The sequence below is a fragment of the Mirounga angustirostris genome, unplaced genomic scaffold, assembly GCF_029215605.1.
Source record: "Mirounga angustirostris isolate CCGP_5_RB_7025 unplaced genomic scaffold, mMirAng1.0.hap1 SCAF_15, whole genome shotgun sequence".
Lineage (NCBI taxonomy): Eukaryota > Metazoa > Chordata > Mammalia > Carnivora > Phocidae > Mirounga > Mirounga angustirostris.
In genome coordinates this window covers 31,138,204-31,158,897 of record NW_026991723.1, presented here as the reverse complement: position 1 = coordinate 31,158,897, position 20,694 = coordinate 31,138,204, and positions in this window count along the sequence as shown.

Below are 20,694 nucleotides of genomic sequence, written 5' to 3'. Positions count from 1 at the left end.
TGGTCTCAGGACCCTTGAGGTCACAGAAAGACTGAGGGTGCCTGAGTGTGGCAGAGCTCCCAAGTATTGCAGCAGGGAAGCTGGCTGCAAAGAGTGAGCCGAGGAGTGGCCTCTCAGCTCAGGGTTGTCATAAACCATGATCCACAGCACCGTCAGACCACTGCTCTTTGAGCAGGGGCCCAAAAAGGGGCAGATCCAGGGAGACCCCCCTTCCTCCCCCAGCAGGAGCAGCACAGGAGTGTGCCACAGGAATCTACTGGGTTTGGAGACTCCAAACGGGGTCCTATGCCAGAGATAGAAACACTTGGTCACAGGCGGGGTGAGCACAGTGTGGCCGAAGACCAGGGAGACAGGAGTGATTGATTGCTTTTCTCTGAGGGCATACTGAGGAGTGGGGCCCTGAGCTCTCAGCTCCTCTGGGGCCAGAGATTAGGAGGCCACCATTTTCATTCTTGTCCTCTAAAGCTGTATGGAAAGCCTTCAGGGAACAAAAACTACTGAGAGCAAACCCGAGCAGATTACTTAGCCTGGCCCCTGGCAAGGGCAGTGCAATTCTGCCTCAGGCAAAGGCATTTGAGAATCACTGCAACAGGTCCCTTCCCCAGAAGATCAGCAAGAACATCCAGCGAACACCAAGTTTACTGATCAATGAGAACTGCAAAATTCCAGCACTAGGGGAATACAGCACATAGAATTCATGTCTTTTCCCCCCATGATTCTTTAATCTTTCAAAGTTAATTTTTTAAATTTTCTTTATTTTTTTTCTTTTTCTACTTTGTCTCATATTTTTGAATTTTTCTTCTTTCCTTTTTCAACCAACTTATCAATTCCTTTATTAAAATCTTTTTTAATTTTCATTTTTACAGTCATTTTCTATCCCTTCATTGTGTTTAACTTTATTTTTGTATGAATATATATAGGTTTTTCTTTCTTTAAAATTTTGGGATGCAATTTCTTCTAACAGACCAAAATACACCCTAAATCCAGTGTGTGGCTTTGTTCTATTCACCTGCCTGATCACATGCTCTCCTTTTAAATTTTTTTTAAAATTTTACTTCTTCCTTTTTTCAACCAACTTCTTATCAATTCCTTTTTTAAAATCTTTTTTTAATTTTCATTTTTACAGTCATATTTCATCCCTTCATTTTATTTACCCTTATTTTTGAATTTATATAAGTTTTTCTTTAAAATTTTGGGAGGCAGTTTCTTCTAACAGACCAAAATACACCCAAAATCTAGTGTGTGGCTCTGTTCTATTCATCAGCCTGATCATATTCTTTTTCTTTTTTTCTTCCCCCCCCCACACCCTGGTTTCGGGTCTCTTCTGATTTGCTTAGTGTATATTTTTCTGGGGTCGTTGTTACCCTTTTAGCATTTTGTTTTCTCATTCATCTATTCTTCTCTGGACAAAATGACAAAATGGAAAAACTCACCTCAAAAAAAAGAACAAGAGGTAGTATTGACTGCCAGGGATCTAATCAACATGGACATTAGTAAATTGTCAGAACTATAGTTCAGAATGATGGTTATAAAGGTACTAGCTGAGCTTGAAAAAAGCATAGAAGATACCAGAAAATCCCTTTCTGGAGAAATAAAATCCAACCAAGTCACAATCAAAAAGGCTATTAATGAGGTGCAATAAAAAATGGAGGCTCTAACCACTAGGATAAATTTGGCAGAAGAGGGAATTAATGATATAGAAGACCAAACGATGGAGAATAAAGAAGCTGAGAAAAAGAGAGATAAATACTACTGGATCATGAGGGGAGAATTCGAGAGATAAAGGATACCATAAGGTGTAACAATATTAGAATAATGGGGATCCCAGAAGAAGAAGAAAGAGAAAGAGGGGCAGAAGGTATATTGGAGCAAATTATAGGGAGAACTTCCCTAATTTGGGGAAGGAAAGAAGCATCAAAATCCAGGAGGCACAGAGAACCCCTCTCAAAGTCAATAAAAATAGGTCAACACCCCAACATCTAATAGTAAAACTTACAAGTCTCAGAGACAAAGAGAAAATCCTGAAAGCAGCTCGGGACAAGAGGTCTGTGACCTACAATGGTAGAAACATTAGATTGGCAGCAGACCTATCCACAGAGACCTGGCAGGCCAGAAAGGACTGGCATGATATATTCAGGGCAATAAATGAGAAAAACAGGCAGCCAAGAATACCATATCCATCTAGGATGTCATTGAAAATAGAAGGAGAGATAAAAAGCTTCCAGGACAAACAAAAACTAAAGGAATTTGCAAACACACAACCAGCCCTTCAAGAAATATTGAAAGGGGTCCTCTAAGCAAAGAGAGAACCTAAAGTAACACAGACCAGACTGGCAGAGACAATATACAGTAACAGTCACCTAACAAGCAATACAATGGCACTAAATTTATATCTTTCAATAGTTACCCTGAATGTAATTGGGCTAAATGCCCCAGTCAAAAGACAGAGGGTATCAGATTGGATAAAAAAAAAAAAAAAAAGACCTATTGATGTGCTGTCTGCAAGAGACTCATTTTAGATCCAAAGACACCTCCAGATTTAAAGTGAAGGGGTGGAGAACCATTTACCATGCTAATGGACATCAAAAGAAAGCTGGGGTGGTAATCCTCATATCAAACAAATTCTATTTTAAACCAAAGACTCTAATAAGAGATGAGTAAAGACACTACATCATACTTAAACAGTCTATCCAACAAGAAGATCTAACAATTGTAAATATTTATGCCCCTAATATGGGAGCAGCCAATTATATAAGCCAATTAATAACAAAATCAAAGAAACATATTGACAATAATACAGTAATGGTAGGGGACTTTAACACCCCCTCACTGGAATGGACAGATCATCTAAACAAAAGATCAACAAGAAATAAGGGCTTTAAAAGACACAGTGGACCAGATGGACCTCACAGATATATTCAGACCATTCCATCCCAAAGCAACAGAACACACATTCTTCTGTACGGCACATGGAACATTCTCCAGAATACATCACATCCTGGGTCACAAATCAGGTCTCAACTGGTACCAAAAGATTGGGATCATTCCCTACATATTTTAAGACCACAATGCTTTGAAACTCGAACTCAAACACAAGAGGAAAGTTGGAAAGAACTCAAATACATGGAGGCTAAAGAGCATCCTACTAAAGAATGAATGGGTTAACCAGGAAATTAAAGAAGAATTGAAAAAAAAATCATGGAAAAAAATGAAAATGACAACACAACTGTTCAAAATCTTTGGGATGCAGTAAAGGTGGTCCTAAGAGGAAAGTATACAGCAATACAAGCTTTTCTCAAGAAACAAGAAAGGTCTCAAATACACAACCTAACTGTACACTTAAAGAAGCTGGAGAAAGAACAGCAAATATAGCCTAAAACCCAGCAGGACAAGAGAAATAATAAAGATCAGAGCAGAAATCAATGAAATAGAAACCAAAAGAACAGTAAAACAGATCAATGAAACAAGGAGCTGTTTCTTTGAAAGAATTAACAAGATTGATAAACCACCGGCCAGACTTATCAAAAAGAAAAGAGAAATGACCCAAATCAACAAAATCATGAATGAAAGAGGAGAGATCACAACCAACACCAAAGAAATACAAACAATTATAAGAACATATTGTGAGCAACTATATGCCAACAAATTAGACAATCTGGAAGAAATGGATGCATTCCTAGAGACATATAAACTACCAAAACTGAACCAGGAAGAAATAGAAAACCTGATCAGACCCATAACCAGCAAGGAAATTGGAGCAGTAATCAAAAATCTCCCAACAAACAAGAGCCCAGGGCCAGATGGCTTCCCAGGGGAATTCTACCAAATATTTCAAGAATTAACACCTATTCTTCTGAAACTGTTCCTAAAAATAGAAATGGAAGGAGAACTTCCAAACTCATTTTATAAAGCCAGCATTACCTTGATCCCCAAACCAGACAAAGACCCTATCAAAAAGGAGAATTACAGAACAATATCCCTAATGAACATGGATACAAAAATCCTCACCAAAATACTAGCCAATAGGATCCAACAGTACATTAAAAAGATTATTCACCAGGACCAAGTGGTATTTATTCCTGGGCTACAAGGTTGGTTCAACATTTGCAAATCAATCAATGTGCTACAATACATTAATAAAAGAAAGAACAAGAACCATATGATCCTCTTAATAGATGCAGGAAAATCATTTGACAAAGTATAGCATCCTTTCTTTCTTTCTTTTTTTAAAAAAGATTTTATTTATTTATTTGACAGAGAGAGACAGAGAGAGGGAGAGAGGGAACACAAGCAGGGGGAGTAGAAGAGGGAGAAGCAGGCTTCCTGCAGAGCAGGGAGCCCGATGCGGGGCTCGATCCCAGGACCCTGGGATCATGACCTGAGCTAAAGGCAGACGCTTAATGTCTAAGCCACTGAAGCGCCCCTATAACATCCTCTCTTGATTAAAACTCTGCACCGGGATAGAGGGTACATACCTCAATATCATAAAAGCCATCTATGAAAAACCCACAGTGAATATCATTCTCAATGGGGAAAAACTCAGAGCTTTTTCCCCTGAGGCCAGGAACATGGCAGGGATGTCCATTATTGCCACTGCTATTCAACAAAGTACTAGAAGTCCTACCCTCAGCAATCAGACAACAAAAAGAAATAAATGGCTTTCAAATTGGCAAAGAAGTCAAAGTCTCACTCTTCGCAGATGATATGATACTTTATGTGGAAAACCCAAAGTACTCCACCCCCAAAACTGCTAGAACTCATACAGGAATTCAGTAAAGTGGCAGGATATAAAATCAATGCACAGAAATCAGTTGCATTTCTATACACCAACAAGACAGAAGAAAGAGAAATTAAGGAGTCGATCCCATTTACAATTGCACCCAAAACCATAAGATACCTAGGGATAAATTTAACCAAAGAAGCAAAGAATCTGTACTCAGAAAACTATAGAATTCTCAGGAAAGAAATTGAGGAAGACACAAAGAAATGGAAAAACGTTCCATGCTCATGAAAATGTCTATGCTACTTAGAGCAATCTACACATTTAATGCAATCCTTATCAAAATACCATCAACTTTTTTCAAAGAAATGGAACAAATAATCCTAAAATTTGTATGGAACCAGAAAAGACCCCGCATACCCAGAGGAGTGTTGAAAAAGAAAAGCAAAAGCCTGACTTCAAGCTCTATTACAAAGCTGTCATCATTAAGACAGTATGGTACTGGCACAAAAACAGACACATAGATCAATGGAACAGAATAGAAACCCCAGAAATGGATCCTCAACTCTATGGTCAACTAATCTTCAATAAATCAGGAAAGACTATCCAATGGAAAAAAGACAGTCTCTTCAAGAAATGGTGCTTGGAAAACTGGACAGCCACATGCAGAAGAATGAAACTGGACCATTTCCTTACACCACACATAAAAATAGACTCAAAATGGTTGAAAGACCTAAATGTGAGACAGGAGTCCATCAAAATCCTAAAGGAGAACACAGGCAGCAACCTCTTCAACCTTAGCTGTAGCAACTTCTTCCTAGACATGTCACCAAAGGCAAGGGAAGCAAGGGCAAAAATGAACTATTGGGACTTCATCAAGATAAAAAACTTTTGCTCAGCAAAGGAAACAGTCAACAAAACCAAAGACAACCAACAGAATGGGAGAAGATATTTGCAAATGACAATTCAGATAAAGGGCTAATATCCAAAATCTATAAAGAACTTATCAAATTCAACACCCAAAGAACAAATGATCCCATCTTCTGCCCCAGAAATGGGCAGAAGTCATGAACAGACATTTCCGCAAAGAAGACATTCAAATGGCCAACAGACACATGAAAAAGTGCTCAACATCACTCGGCAGCAGGGAAATCCAAATCAAAACCTCAATGAGATATCACCTCATACCAGGCAGAATGGCTAAAATTAACAAAACAGGAAATGGCAGATGTTGACAAGGATGCGGAGAAGGGGGAACACTCCTACACCATTAGTGGGAATGCAAGCTGGTGCAGCCACTCTGGAAAACAGTATGGATTTTCCTCAAAAAGTTGAAAATAGAGGGCGCCTGGGTGGCTCAGTCATTAAGCGTCTGCCTTCGGCTCAGGTCATGATCCCAGGGTCCTGGGATCGAGCCCCGCATCGGGCTCCCTGCTCCGCGGGAAGCCTGCTTCTCCCTTTCCCACTCCCCCTGCTTGTGTTCCCTCTCTCACTGTGTCTCTCTCTGTCAAATAAATAAATAAAATCTTGAAAAAAAAAAAAGTTGAAAATAGAGCTGAAAATAGAGTTGAAAATACACCCAGCAATTGCACTACTGGGTATTTATCCCAAAGATACAAATATAGTGATCCAAAAGGGCAGGTGCACCCCAATGTTTATAGCAGCAATGTCCACAATAGCCAAACTATGGAAAGAGCCTAGATGTCCATCAACAGATGAATGGATAAAGATGTGGTGTATATACACAATGGAATATTATGCAGCCATCAAAAAGTGAAATCTTGCCATTTGCAACGACATGGATGGAACTAGAGGGTATTATGCTAAGCGAAATAAGTCAATCAGAGAAAGACATGTATCATATGATCTCACTGATACGAGGAATTCTTAATTTCAGGAAACAAACTGACTGTTGCTGGAGTGGTGGGTGGGAGGGATGGGAGGCTGGGTGATGGACATTGGGGAAGGTTTGTGCTATGGTGAGTGCTGTGAATTGTGTAAGACTGATGAATCACAGACCTGTACCTCTGAAACAAATAATACATTATATGTTAATAAAAATAAATAAATTAAAAATTAAAAAAAGAAAAAGCAAAAATAAAAGGAAGAGATAAAATAAAAATGAAGGGGGGAGATCGGAGCGGGAGACAAACCATGAGAGACTATGGACTCTGAGAAACAAACAGGGTTCTAGAGGGGAGGGTTCTAGATGGGTTAGCCTGGTGATGGGTATTAAAGAAGGCACGTACTGAATGGAGCACTGGGTGTTATACGCAAACACTGAATCATGGAACACTACATCAAAAACTAATGATGCAGTGTATGGTGATTAACATAATATAACATAACATAATATAAATAAATAAATAAATAAATAAATAAATAAATAAATAAATAAATAAATAAATAAAAGTTTTGATATTTTCTTTCTATATTCCAGCATTCTGTCTTGTTCACTCACCTTTTCTGAATACTATATTGGGGCCACCACTGTCAGTGAAGCTTACCTACATATAAGGCAAGCTTGTGATGGAAGGGAACAAAGGAGGGAAGGCATTTCCCAGAACTGGATTTGGTATAATTTTGATGTTTAAGTGCTCCCTTCTCTCAGAATCTGTAATGATTACCCTGAATTTTAGTAGCAACATTGAGAAAAATATACTTTTCATAATGAAGTTTATCTAAAGAGATGGATAGAACTCTGAATTTTGAGGTAATTCCCAAGATTCCTACCCACTGGGGTACATACTTTATATTAGAGAATGGGTAGGACTGTGAAGATGATGGATTTCACAGCTGTGATTAGATTATAAAGGTGAAGGGATTTAAAGATGTAATTAAAATCTGAAATGAGTTGACTTAGTTAATAAAAAGGGAGATTATCCTGGGTGGGCCTGATCTGATTTGGTGAGCTCTTAAAAGGGACTGGGTCCTTCCTGAAGAAAAATTTGAAGCAGCAGCGACAATTTTCTGTTCACCTTTAAAAAACAAACTATAAAGCTATGGAGAAAGCCCTGTAGCAAGGAACAGCAGGCAGTCCTACAGCCCCAAGGAACTGAATTCTACAGTGAGCTGAGTACCTAAAACTCAGATAAGATAGTACCTCTGGCTGACATCTTGATTTTAGCCCAGTCAAACCCTAAGACAAGGAACCAGTTAACTTGTGCATTGACTCCTGACTCATGGAAACTGAGATCATAAATTATGGGGGATTTTTCTAAGCCACAAAATTATAATAATTTGTTATAGAGGAATAGAAAACTAACACCAGAAGTAAAACACATCATACTGCATTACTATTTCATGAAAGTTAATAAAGTCAAGTTGCCCTCATGTGACATTATATACCTTATAAATAAAATGTTATCAAGAATATTTTCTGTACTCTGAGATATTTTACTTAAAAAATAAAGTGACTTAACCTGTATAGTGTGTTGTTTTTACATTTGCATATTGAAGTTATGACATCATAATATTTTCCTTGCTCTGGTGATACTGGAAAGCTTTTATTCTAGGGATATCTATCAACTGAATTATCAGTGAAGTTATTCTTTCAAGTACATTGTTTGGAATTACAAGAAGAGCATTTGGCTTGAGTTATGAAATGTTGACACTGAGTAAGTGTGTGGTTTGGAGAATATTTCTATGCCTTTGTGCCCATTAATTTTAGTGGACTGCACTAAGGAAGACATTTACAAATTCCTTATTTAAACAACATTATTGAGATATAATTGACATACAATAAACTATACATCCATTAAGTTTAGGTTTGGTAAGTGTTGACATATGATCACACCCATGAAATCATCATCACTTCCAAGATAATGAACATATCAATCACCCTAAAAATTTCCTCATAGTCCTTTGGAATCCCTCTTTGCTATCCCACTCCATTTCCCCCTAAATCTCAGGCAATGCCTGATTTGCTTTTGTTACTAGACTTTAGTTTTTATTTTCTAGAATTTTACATAAGTAGATTTAAATAGGGTATACTATCTTGTCAACTTTCATTCAGAAAACAAAATTTAGACTCATATATATTGCATGTGTTGACATTTGCATTGTTTCTAGTTTTTGGTTATTAAATATAAAGCTTCTATAAATATCCTGGACAAGTCTTTGTACAGACATATGCTTTATTTCTCTACATAAGTATCAAAGATTGGAATGGCTGGCCATATGGTATGTTTGCCTTGTTATGGAACTACAAAATCATTTTTACTTTCCCTCCAGTGTTACAGTTGCTCCACATTTTTGCCAGCACTTGGTGTGTTCAGTCTTTTTCCCTCTTCCAGGGGAAATTCTTACCAACAGTGTGTTTTAATTTTTTCCAGGTTTTTGAGGTTTAATTAACAAATGAAATTGTAATATATTTAAAGGGTACAACATGATTTGATATATGTATACATTGTGGAGGGATTACACCCATTCAGTTAATTAACACATTGATCACTTCACATATTTACTTTTGTGTGTGTATGTGTGTGTGTGTGAATATTTAAATTCTACTATCTTAGTAAATTTCAGTTGTACAATACAATGTTATCAACTATAGTCACCATGTCATACACTAAATCCTGAAAGTTTGTACCCTTTTACCAACCTCTTCTTTTTCCTTCACCCCCCAGACCTTGGCAACCATGTTCCTACTCTGCTTCTGAGTTTGACTTTTTTTTTTCCCTTGGACTCCACATGTAACTGATACCATGCAGTATCTGTCTTTCACTGTCTGGATTATTTCATTTAGCGTAATGTCTCCCAGATTTATCCATGTTGTCACAAAAGATAGGATTTCCCCTTTTTTAATGAAATGCTTTAATTATTTTTTGATAGGAGGTATGGATTGAAGTTAAATTTTTTGAGTATAGATAACCAATTATTTAATCACATTGTTGAACTTTCACATCTAGTTTTATTATTTATGTAATTAGGTTTAAATATATCACCTTATTATGTGTTTTCAATTGTTTCGTCTTTTTCTGCCTTCTGTTAGGTTGAGGTTTTTTTGTTTTGTTTTGTTTGTTATTCCATTCAATCTCCTTTGTTGGATTATTAGCTGTGTTGATTGTTTGTTTCAGGTTTATAGTATACATCTTTAACTTACCACAGTTTACTTTCAAGAGACATTATATCGGGGTGCCTGAGTGGCTCAGTCATTAAGCGTCTGCCTTCGGCTCAGGTCATGATCCCGGGGTCCTGGGATTGAGCCCTGCATTGGGCTCCCTGCTCAGCAGGAAGCCTGCTTGTTCCTCTCCCACTCCCCCTGCTTGTGTTCCCTTTCTTGCTGTGTCTCTCTCTGTCAAATAAATAAATAAAAAATCTTAAAAAAAAAGAGACATTATATCACTTACTGTACAATATAGAATATTTACATTTGTATATTTCCGTTTCTCCCTTCTTGGCTTTTGTGCTATTCTCACACATTTGACATGTTATTATACCATATCAGCCGACAATCTTTTAAAGAGATTTAAGTAATTATTTAAAAAATATTTTATATTTACCCTGTTCCACAACTTTGCTCTAGCTAAGCTTCACTAATATGTTTTCTCTTCTGCCCCTTCAGGTCTGGAGGTGGAATATTCTTCCTACTGTTACTAGTCTCTGGCTGCCATCTCTTGCTAGACCCTTCACCCCTCCCACAGCTCTCTAAGCATCCCCTTTATTACATGTCCTTCAGAAAACCACTTTGTATGGGCCATCTATTTCTAGAATGATACTGTACTGATATAAAATTTAAGTGAAGTTCTTGTTTTTTCTATGAACTCTTAGAAAGGCAGCTTTTGTGAATTATCCCAGAGGTGTCCATTATAAATACCAGTTCCCAAGAAAACACTGGTCTATCATTCAGACATTGTCCACTTTACTATTTTTAAGATCTTCAAGTTACATGAAGAAAACTAAATGTATATACACATAGAGACCAAGATGTTTTGTTTATATCAGTTATTCCACAAACATTTATTAAATTCCTGATCAGCCAGAATAGATTGTTGTGAATACTATAGAATTTCTCAAAGAATAAGATTTTAGTTTCATAATAATTATTTTTTATTGAACTGTAGTTGACATAAAATGTTATATTATTTTCAGGTGTACTACATAGTGATTTGACAATCTATACATTATGCAATGTCCACCACAATAAGTGTGGTTACCATCTGTCACCATGCTATTGACTATATTCCTTATGCTGTACTTTTCATCCCAGTGACTTATTCATTTTACAACTGGAAGTTTGTACTTTTTAATTTCCTTTACCTTTTTTGTCATTCCTCCAAGCCCCCTTCACTCTGACAAAACATCAGTTTGTTCTCTGTATTTATAAATCTGTTTCTGTTTTTTGTTTGTAAGTTGCTGATTTATTTTGCTTTTTAGATTCCACATATAAGTGAAATCATAAGATATTTATATCTCTCTGTCTGACTTATTTCACTTAACATAATACCCTCCCAGTGCATCCATGTTGTCGAAAATGGCAAGATTTCATTCTTTTTTATGGCTGAATAATATTCCATTATGTATATATACCACATCTTTATCCATTCACCTACTAATGGGCACTTAGGTTGCCTCCATTTATTGGCTATTGTAAATAATGTTGCAATAAACATAAGGGTGTATATATCTTTTTGAGTTAAATGTTTTTGTTTTCCAATAACCAGCAGTGGAATTACTGAATTCTATTGTATTTCTATTTTTAACTTTTTGAGGAACCTCCATACTATTTTCCATAACTCTGTACTAATTTACATTCCCACCAATAGTGTATGAGGGTGCCCTTTCTCCACATCCTTGCCAACACTTGTTATTTCTCATCTTACTGTGGTTTTTGACTTGCATTTCCCCAGTGATTAGTAGTTTAGCATCTTCTCATGTATTTGTTAGTCACTTGTATATCTTTTTTTGGAAAATGTCTATTTGAGACTTCTCATTTTTCAATCAAATTACTTGCTTTACTGTTGTTGAGTTGGTTTTATTAAAGTTTTGTAATTTTTTGGTGTTTGCTATTTTTTTGATTTCCACATTGATTTTTTTAAGGTTTTATTTATTTGAGAGAGAGAGAGAGCATGAGTGGAGTGAAGGGGGCAGAGGGAGAAGCAGATTCCCCACTGAGCAGGAAGCCCAATGCAGGGCTCGATCCTGGGACTCTGGGATCATGACCTGAGCAGAAGGCAGACACTTAAATGACTGAGCCACCCAGGGGCCCTCCACACTGATATTTTTACCTTACTTTACTCTGCATACTTTTTTTTTAAGATTTATTTATTTATTTGAGAGAGAGAGAGCATGAAGAGGGGGAGGGGCGAGGTGAGAGGGAGAGGGAGAAAATTTCAAGCAGACTCCCCACTGAGCACAGAGCCCAATGTAGGGCTTGATCCCATGACCCTAAGATCATGACCTGAGCAGAAATCAAGAGTCGGACCCTCAACCAACTGAGCCACCCAGGCACCCCTATAATTGTTGATTTTTCTATTTTTCCCTGAAATTCTATCCGTTTCCTCTTGAGGTATTTTGAAACTACGATATTAGGCATGTACACAATTTAGCAGTTTGTGTCTGCTTGGTAAATTGACCCTTTCATCATTATAATTGACTCTCTATATCCTCTATAATATTCTTTTCTCTGAAATCTACTTTGATATTTGCAGTCAGGATCTCCACCCTCAATTCTAAGTCACTAGGTCCCTCCAAACCAATATACGGCACGTGGTGTCCATTAATGATTCTGGGTCATTCCTTTCTGAAGTTGCCAAAGGCAGTACCTCTGCCTCACTTCTCACACTGGTAGGTTTTATCCCCTCAGGGTCTCCCATTCCTCAATCAATTTGCAAGCACCTTTTGAAGACCTTAAAATGCATTAGTGAAGAGAATGAATGAGTAACATGACACAGGACACACTTGCAGCTGTCTCCTGGACTTCTTTGCTATGCACTATGAACACAGTAATTCCAAGATGTCAGTTCAAGAACGAGCAGACATCCAGGTTCATAGGACAATTAAAACAGTAAGGATAATATGATAAATTTCTCTTAAAACTAACTTGTTCAATTAGAAAGAACTGCATATAATTCTGAAATTATGAATGCTTTAAGTGTTCTTTCTTTGAATAATATTAAAGTTGTCTTTCTTGAAGAAATGTAAATCATGTTAGATATTTTTTATTCTTCATTTGAAAAAAAAAGAAAGAAAGAAAAGTATTAATTAAGTCTTAATTCTGGTGCACCAAGAGCTCTGTTCGTATACTGGTCAAATAAATAGAAACTTTGAGATCATTCCTCCAAGGCAGTGGTCTCCAATGGGATAAATATGTGCCCCAAGAATTACACAAAAAGTCAATTTGGGTGTGGGAAGAAACTATCAGAACCTACCTTTAAATATTCATCTTTATTTCAGTAGAAGAACGCATACTTTACTCATCTTTAACAGGCAGAACAGCCAGGTTCCCGCCCATGGTCCTTATCAGATGCTTTCTATTACATGGGATTCAGGAAGTCTCCTGAGAGAAAAGTATTGGGAGAATCAATCTGCCAAGAACCCTGAGCATCCCTGCACATTCTGTCTAGATATAACAAGAATACAAGGCCTTGACTATTCTTTATGCAAGCATTTCTCAGGGCTGTACATACAGCAAGCAACCTTGAGAGGTGAAATACTATTTTCCCACAGAAAAAGAGATTTACTACTGTTCACTGTAAAAAGGTGAATCTTCCCAGCTCCCCTATATCTCTACTATATTGCAACCTATGGCATGTGCAGACATCCATTGTAGACCCTCTGCATCATGCCTGTGGTAGTTGAGGGACTTGGGGAACTGCTGGAGACATTTAACCCTTGCTATTGCTTTTGTCATGAATAGTGAAGTCTGTTGTCTCTCACCCAAGTGGTGTCTTCTGCAGCATCCATGGAACAGTAATAAGCTTATCTGCTAGTTTGCAAGTTCAATAAATTCCTAGGCCTTGCATAGTTCTTGATAGAGGGCTGTCCCCAACACAGAAAAGCTGATGGTGGGGTTTCTTGCTGGTTCACTCTCAGCATATGGTAACATAGTATAGACTATAGGTGCTCCTCTATGTGGATTTACTGATTACATCATCTAGTTTTGACCAAATAACTCTCATAAAATGGGCAAATAGCTTAAAAAAGATTCCTTCAAAGAACCTGCAGATTGAAGGTCCTATTAATACAAGCATAGGGAACAACAGAGAGAATATTTAGTTGGCAGATTCTAATTACTTGTAAACTCTATTTGTCATTTTTCTGGTAATTACCAAGGACAAACTAATCTGACCTAACAAAATTCAGCCACCCAAATTAGTCAGGAAGACCTAAAATATGGATTAAGAACAATTAATCTTATCCTAAGTGTCTATTGTGCACTGAGATGTTATCCAGCCAGAATGATTAGTGAAATATTAAACAATGCTTTCTGTTTTTATCTATTATTTTAGTATTTATTTTTATACATGTTTAATAAACCTCACAATGTATTATTGTATTATGTATATTGTAGCATGGTTCATATAATTACCTATCGATCATCATCTACCATCTATCTGTGTGTCTTTTGTTTCTGATAAGGTGAGCAATCAATCACAGCTTTAGAGATCCTTTCTGGAGAGAGTGGCCTACAGACCTACTGAATCCTTTGGTTCTGGAAAAGCTCTTAACTGCTAAAAGCATTAGAGTTCAGAGCACACTGTCTCCTTTGGGGATAATCTGAATTTATGCACATGGGGACCCTCCCCTTTTCATGTGCCTTTACTGTGGGCATAAAGACTTCTGCACATCAAGTTTGGGAGCACTCCATCATTGCTCCTCAAGGCATTCATAGAGACTGAGTTCTGAAATGATAGAGGCACTATTGCAGTGACACTAAACTCTTTTTCACTGTAACACACCTGGGGGCTCTGATTCACACCATCAATAACCGTCGTTTAATGACAGTGAGCCAGGGACTGAGGTAATAATAATGAGGGATCAGCTTTACTAAATAGCCAGACCAGTATCCTTTTTAACATGAATTAATTTCCCCATAATACAGGTGTGGAAACTGCCAGAATTGTTGGGTAAGTGACTTGTCCTGAGTCACCCAACTGGGGAGTGGCAGGACCATGTGACCTGTGAGGCTCCAGAATCTATACTCCAACCTCTTCTCCAGACACTCTCTTGATGTGTGGACCATTGGGGAGTGTGGAAAGGCCTTAGTAATCCTGCAAACATGCCCACCAGCTCCTGTCAGTGAATATGAGTATTTTCCCAGCAGACTTTTTTAATGCGGAGTACAGTTAAGCCTGTTTTGTTCATACAAAGAGCCATTTCCTGCTCCAGCCCCAGCTGAGCTGTAGCTGTCACCCACTGGGGTTGCCAGGACCATTACTGCAGGCACTGACTGGGGTGAACAGATTTCTATTGATAATTCTCAGTTATCTGCATCAGGGTGCACTGTCATTGCACATATAATTTAGCTTTCTGTGGAAGTGCTGCGCCTCCTGTTTTTGTGGGAACACTTAAACCCCAAAGCTGAAAGATGATCAATTTTCTTTTCAAGAGAAGATTACTAATTGTATTCTACAAATATATTAATTTAAAAAAGAGAAATAGAGATTAAATTCCAAAAGTCAAGATACCAAAGAGCATTTTCAGACACCAAGAACATTCCTTCATAAACTGATTGATTGTTAATGATATTAATAAGAAAAGCTCTCACATGAGAGCCATGCAGTGCCTCAGGGAGAACCCTGAGCACATTATCAGATAGGAATTAATATCATGCACTTGTTCTTAGGTATGCTCAATGGTAGAAAAAAATGCGCAGGTGGCAACTGCTGTTTTACTGTGGGGGAGTTTGAAAGTCCTTTCTTGGAAAGGAACAGTAAACACGTTTAAAGGATTCAAAAAACCTAAAATCTGTGACTCCAGTTTTTTAAAGTGCAGAGTAAACTTTTCTCAAATGTATTTTCTTCAAAATTGCAACTTGTCAAGACCAATACCTGTGAGGGGTGCACTAGTTGTTATATTTGCTGACTTTACACTGTTCAGACATTGAGAATTATCTTCCCTCTCTTTGCATTTTATTAAATTTTCAAGTATTTTAAGTAGGTTATCTTAAGTTTTCATTGCATGACCTTTCCTTCTGCTCTTTCTCACCCTCCCCTTTCTTATACTGAGAGCTGCACAACTTTTTCTACCATTAAAGTTTGAGTGAATTCTTAATTTGCTAATAAATATATTTTTAGATTGTTATATACCTCTCATTTCAACCTCTGGGCAAACTTGAGAGAGATGGTATAAGGAGTTCTTTGTAATTTATATCTGTAATATGAAAAATTAAGGCAAAATTTATCCAGAGTTCATATACCATATATAGCCATAAATATTCTTCTATATTCTAGACAAGAGAGATATTTTATTTCTCTTCTATTGTGTTGTTTTCTTTTTTTTTTTTTTTGAGAGAGAGAGAGAGAATGGGGAGGGGAGGGGCAGAGTGAGAGGGAGAGAGAAAGTCTTCAACAGGCTCCATGCCCAGTGTGGAGCCTGACCCAGGGCTCAATCTCACAACCCTGAGATTGTGATCTGAGCTGAAATCAAGAGTTGGACACTTAACTGAGCCACCCAGGCACCCCTGTTTGGCTTGTTGTTGTTTTGTATTTTGTTTTTAAGATTTATTTTATCTGAGAGAGAGAGAGAGAGAGTCGGGGGCGGGGAGCAGAGGGAGAGGATCTCAAACAGATTCCCCCCTGAGCATGGAGTGAAATGCAGGGCACAGTGCCCAGCTGTTATAGAGTGGCGAGCATGCATTAGACTTCCTCCCTGCACCTCTGTAGAGTGAACTAGGAAAAATATAATAAAACAAAACCCAGTCCCTCAGAATGAGCCTGAGAACTTCTGACTCTCTTGGCTTTGGTGGCTGAGGATGATGCAACAGGTGAGCACCCTCTCCTGAGGCTGGGCCTGCATTTGCGCTCCTTGTGTGGCTGTCAGCTAAATAATAAAGTGATCCTAGAACCCGTGGAGGAGAACAGTATGGCTAGAAACAGATCCACATGTGTATGGGCTTAGCCTTAGGACAGAGCTGCCCTTTACGCCAAAGGGGGAAAGGCTTCACTGGGATCCTGAGGGTCTATTGTCTGGTTCCCAGACAACCTGATGGAGCAGGTATAGGAGCACACAGGGGGAAGCTAGGTCTGGCTTGGTTCTTGGGTATGACCCTGCCTCGACTTGTAGAGCCCCAGCCTGGGGGCTACAGAGACCTTGTGCTCACCATGCTTCATGTGTGGTTTCTGTGCTGGACTGAAACCGCAGCTGGAGATGTGATAGCCTGGGCTCTGTGGAGGTCGGTTCTCTGCTGCACTCCTGGCCTCACCAAGACTCCCTGCTCCCCCAACCCTGCCCTAGCCCATTGCAGTGCCACATGTACCCTTGCTGCTCTGGCCATCAGGAGCCAGGCTGTGCAGTAGCTGCCATCTGCTAAGCAGACTCCCCTGGTACCAGAAGCTGGGGGCCCTTTGGGAGGACCTGGGCTCTGCTCCAGTTTCCCTGAACACAGATGAGAAAGGATGATCCTTTGAAGGACCCAGATGTGAGAAAGAGGGAATGAGGACAGGAGGACCACTTGCGGGCGGCAGGATGTCAGTTTAGAACAGCTGAGCCTCATAAGGAAGAACACACTATAATTTGGGACATGGCTGATCTCCATGATAAACCAGACACGGAGTACCTAAGCTCTCCAGGCCTCTCCACTCACACTTAAGAGACTGCATCTCAAGAACTCCAGGAAGTAACACAGGACTCTCCAAACCCAGTCTCCCATCCAAGATGGCACCTTCTAATCGGCTGCACACACACAGACAGGCAGGTCCTGCTGTCTCCATATTCCAGGGCCCAGCACCACTCTAGGCTGTGAGGTGAGGGGTCTGGAGCTCAAGGAAATGACCTCTGAGAGTAGCTCTGTTTTCCAAAGACAAATACAAATACAATTTGGATTCTCTAAATTATGCAAACAAAAGGAAATTCTAGATTAAAGTGAATCATATCATTTTTCATAGAATACATGCATATTAAATAATGAAATAGTAAAGCAATTAAAGCCCAGAAGCTTTAGATGTAAAATTAAAATGGAGTCCCATGCTGTTTAAAACACATCAGAAGATCATATGAGGAGCAAGTCCAACTGTATTCTAGAGGAGTTTAGGCAAATACATGAAAGACAGGTTATGAGTAAAGCATTACCCCCAAACTAAGGGGGGGACTCATCCTAGTACTTTAAACAGAACTAATATAGTGCAACAATATCTGGTTCCAAAACTGATACTTGCTGCAAATACAAAAGGCAGATCGTGAGCTAAGTAGCCCACCTTCCCATCTGTCCTTCAGTTCTTGGTTATGGTTCCTGTTCCTTCCTCTTTTCATCTATTTTTCTTTTAATCTCAAACTCAAATGCCAAAATATTGAACTGTTTTACATGCTATTGTTTTCTTAGTTTATTTTCTATCCAGCCTGAAATTTCTTTTTAATTTCCTTATTATATAATTAGTTTTATATTCCTCAATTGTGGAATATTTCCATCAGGTACTAGTTTTCATGCTTCAAATGTATGCCCTTCCATACTTTAATGCATATATATTTGCTTTATATTTTTAAATCAATTTTTAAAGTAACTTGATTGCAAATTCTGTTGTCAGCATTTTGTTGTGGTCAGCAGTGAGGAAGGAAAAGGTAGAAGGAAAAGACATAGCTTTTACCCTCAAGAGGCTACAGAGAAACCTTCTCTGACTTCATCAAAAGGAGGTCAGTTTCTTTTTCAGTCTTTTCTATTGACTTCAAATCTATAAGACTTTAAAATTATTTCTTACTTGTATTTGTATAGTTGTGTTCTGACCATCACCACATAGATTGTGAACTCTGTGAAAGCAGCGGCCATGTTTATCTTGTTCAAGGTCATGTCCCTAACTTAGAACTAGCAGAAGCACTTGTGAAAAAGTAAATGAATGCATAACTCAGTTGATCAATTAGTATAAAGAACTTGGCATAAGAATAAAAAGATCTAGAGACCAGATGGAAGAAGCTTTTGCTTATATTTTTAAAGGAAATGTCCTCTGTGTTTTCAAATTATTGCAAATTTAATCAATATTGTTGATGTAGCTCTATTAAAAATGATACTTCTATAAAAGTTTAGAGAAAGAAAAAATAAGAAAAAAGATGTGGATATTTAGCATTCTGCATGTTGGCTAAGAGGCAATTTAACCACTAAGAACATTATTCCATTCCATTGTCATAATATATATGTAATACATATAGACACATATGTCATAAATAATATATATTTATTTTTAAATTAATTTTATTGGGGTATAACTTAAAGTTAAAAGCACTCATGTCTTAACACTCATGCATAGTATAGTTAATTTTGACAAATGTATACAGTTGTGTACACACTACCATAGTCATGATATAGAAAATTTTCATTACTCAGAATGTTCCCTCAAGCCCCTTTGTGGTCAATCCTCACCTCCAAACCAATGATTTACTTTCAGTGATTACAATTTAACTATTCTCAAATTTTATGTAAATAAAATCTTATAGTGTGTACTCAGTGCCTGTTTTCTTTCACTCAGCATCTTTTGAGATTCACTCATGTTGTTGTGTATATTAAGTACTTCATTCCCTTTGGTTGTTGAGTAGTGGTACGGATATACCAAAATGTATGTATTCATTCACTTGTTAATAGACATTTGAGTTGTTGCCATTTTGGGACAACTATGAATAAAGTTGTTGTTATGGACATTTGTTACATACAAATTTTGTGTGGACATATGTTTTTATTTCTCTTGTGTAAATTCCTAGGAATAAAATATTTGGGTTGTATGGTAAATCAGTGCCAAACTGTTTTCCAAAGTAGTACATCACTTTTTGAAAATTATTATTTTTTAATTTCAGTATAATTAACGTACAATGTTATGTTAGTTTCAGGTGTACCAAATAATGATTTGACAATTTTCTACATTATTTAGTGATTATCATGATAAGTGTACTCTTAATCCCCTTCACCTATTTCACCCATACCCCTGCCCACCTCCCCTTTGGTAACCACCAGTTTGTTCTCTATATTTAAGAGTCCATTTTCTCTTTTTTTCCCTCTTTCTTAAATTCCACATATGAGTGAAATCATATGGCAGTACACCATTTTACATTTTCATCAGCAACATATGAGAGTTCTAGTTGTTTCACATCCTTACCAACATTTTAAGACTTTTTACCAACCCATGAAAAACATCTTTAAAAGAAGGTAAGGTGACCCTCAGATTTAACATGCTAAGCTTTAACCTAGTAAGTCCTTAAGGCTAATGGTTTCCAAGGAGCAAGCTTTCTTTTATGTTGTGCAATAATAGAGGTTTGATACAAAAATAACTACACAAAGTGAAAAAAGCCAACAAATATATTGGTATCTTTGCAGCTAAATTCTTAACATTGTCTGATATATATTAAAAAGGAAAATTGGCAAATATTTTAGGTTAAGTACCAATATTAAAAAAAAATTGAGACTAAATCCCTAGATTTACCAATTTCATAAAAGAAAATTAACATTTTATAAATTAAAATTTTATGAAATAAATACAATTTTATAAAATTTGTCAATCTAGACAATAAATAACTTGCCCAAGTAACAGACCTGTTAGGTGGGGTCCAGGGGCCACATTCTAAAAAATAAATTTATGGACTCTAGAAAATAAGCTTATTGAGACAATAAATACCTATGTATAGTGTTACTAGTATAAAATTGTGGTGGAAATAAAAAGTTCAGTGATCTTTGTCCTGAAGCATCAGAAATACCTGAGCTGAGGATGGCTGAGTTTTAGTTTACCATTGTAAACAGATGGTAAAGATTGTAAAATCACAGGGAGCAGATGCTTTCTATTCCAGGTTTCGGACTCAGGGAATGAAGAGCTGCAGATGTCACTACAGTGAATGAG